We start from the raw sequence: 2246 nt of genomic DNA, 5'->3' as shown, positions 1-2246 counted from the left end.
CTATCTATCCATCCATCTATCCTGTACATATATCTGCAGGCCAGACAATCGAACTCAGAACCTCTGGACGTGTTCTTAACCTCCGAGCCATCTCTCCAGACATCTGCTTGTTTGCTCATCTCTCTCTCTCTCTCTCTCTCTCTCTCTCTCTCTCTCTCTCTCTCATCTATCTCCTCTTTTGACTATCCCACATGCATGACACGTACAAATGGGGCCAGGGGAGAAGGAGGCTAGTGTGGTGAGAGGAAGGTTGGTTGGTCATCCAATGGTAAATAAGGCTGGGAATAAATAGCTGAATATTAATTCATTTGAATAATATTAAAACTGTTCAAGTAGAAAACAATTACTTTCTTTTCTGTTTGCCCAGAGATCTGACTGAATGCAACTTGGAAAGAAGATGGCCCTACTGGACAGAGACCTCCCTCCTGATTTGGGTGGGTGGGGTGGGTGGGTCGACCAGTTTACATGTTTATTTCCATGTTTTGTCTTGTACGGATTGAATGGATGTGTCTCATTTTTTTTCTATGCTTGCTTGCTTGCTTGCTTGCTTGCTTGCTTGCTTGATCGAGCAATGACTTCTTGTGTATTTCTTTGCTTGCTTACTTACTTACTTACTTACTTACTTATCTATCTGTTCAGCCCATCTCATTTACTTACTTCTTTAAAAAATGACCCACCTAGTTATTTACTTATTTATTTGTTGATTCATTCCTTCACTTCCTTATCTTCTTTCATGTATCTGCTCAGCCTGACTCATTAATTATTGAATGTTTCAATTATTTATTTTTATTCATTTATTCCTTATTTGTCTATTTTTATGTATTTACTTACTTTCTTAATTTTTTTTTTTACTTTTTAAAATTTACTTAATTTTTTTCTTTCTTTGGGAATGTAGATCATTTCTTTCCTTCCTTCCTTCCCTCCCTCCCTCCCTCCCTCCCTCCCTCCCTCCCTTCCTTCCTTCCTTCCTTCCTTCCTTCCTTCCTTCCTTCCTTCCTTCTGTCTCCTGACTGTCCTAGAAACATAACCGGCTAAGAAAATGGTGGCCTCCATCTCACTGGTGCTGGGTGAGTGTCAGCAAAGCAGCTCCTGAAATGGAATTTGACACACACACACACACACACACACGCATGATATGAACAGATCGGGGGGTTTCCAATGTTTTCAGAGGAAGGTGCTCACTGGTAATAATAAGTGTGCTGGTAAAGAAGGCTGGAAATAGCTGAATATTAAATCATTAAAACTCTTCAAATAAAAGGCAATTCCATTTCTCTCTCTCTCTCTCTCTCTCTCTCTCTCTCTCTCTCTCTCTCTCTCTCTCATCATATACCACCACATCTGGAATGACTGCAACATACAAAAGAAGAAGAAACATGGAAAGAAGACATCCCTGCTGGACAGGATCTGATCTGAGAATAAATTCATCGAATGGCTGCCAACAGCATTTCAGTGAGAAGAGATGCCACTTTTGATGCTGTATAGTTAGTTAGATTAAGAGGGGCCTGTGAACTGGGGTGGGGTGTGGCTTCTCAGGTCACGGAGGGGAGGGGCTGAGGAGTGTACCGTTGGCCTTGACGATAAGCTCCAGTCAGATGTTAATGTCAGGGCCTGACCTGAGAGTTCCTCAAAGGGAATGAATGGAGACCCTTGCTTATCTAAAAAATGTCTGACCTTGGGAAAAGGGACTTGTGGAAAGCGGGCACTTAAAACTGCGGTTTCACATCTTACCAGAAAGCTGCCTCTCGGAAGGGAAACTCATCGTGATATTTTCCCAAGGATACCCTACCGTTCTGATCATTCTGTACTGAATTAAGTCTTCCACTGTAAACAAACAAACAAACAAATAAATAAATAAGAGTAAGTAAGCAAATACGTTTACGGATGAACAAACAAACAAATAAATACAAAGTTCGTTGTTGTTGACTGACTTTTGGTTTCATAATGGAACTCTCTCTCTCTCTCTCTCTCTCTCTCTCTCTCTCACACACACACACACACACAAAAAAAAAAAACCCACTAAATATACAATAAAAGGAAGCATAACGCATAATGCCTTTAATCAGGGGGCAGAGTGAACTCTGAAAGTTTTGCAGGCAGGGCTATATAGAGAGATGCTCCATGTCGGGCTGAAGAGATAGTTTAAGGTTCAATTCCCAGCATCTACATGGCAGCTCACAGCTGTCTGTAATCCAGGAGCCTGAGAGCCATGGCAAAAACACAAATGCACATAAGATAAAAATAAATAA

Source organism: Chionomys nivalis, chromosome 26 (genome assembly GCF_950005125.1).
Source record: "Chionomys nivalis chromosome 26, mChiNiv1.1, whole genome shotgun sequence".
NCBI lineage: Eukaryota > Metazoa > Chordata > Mammalia > Rodentia > Cricetidae > Chionomys > Chionomys nivalis.
The sequence above is the reverse complement of the archived record's forward strand: the minus strand, read 5'-3'. Positions refer to the sequence as shown.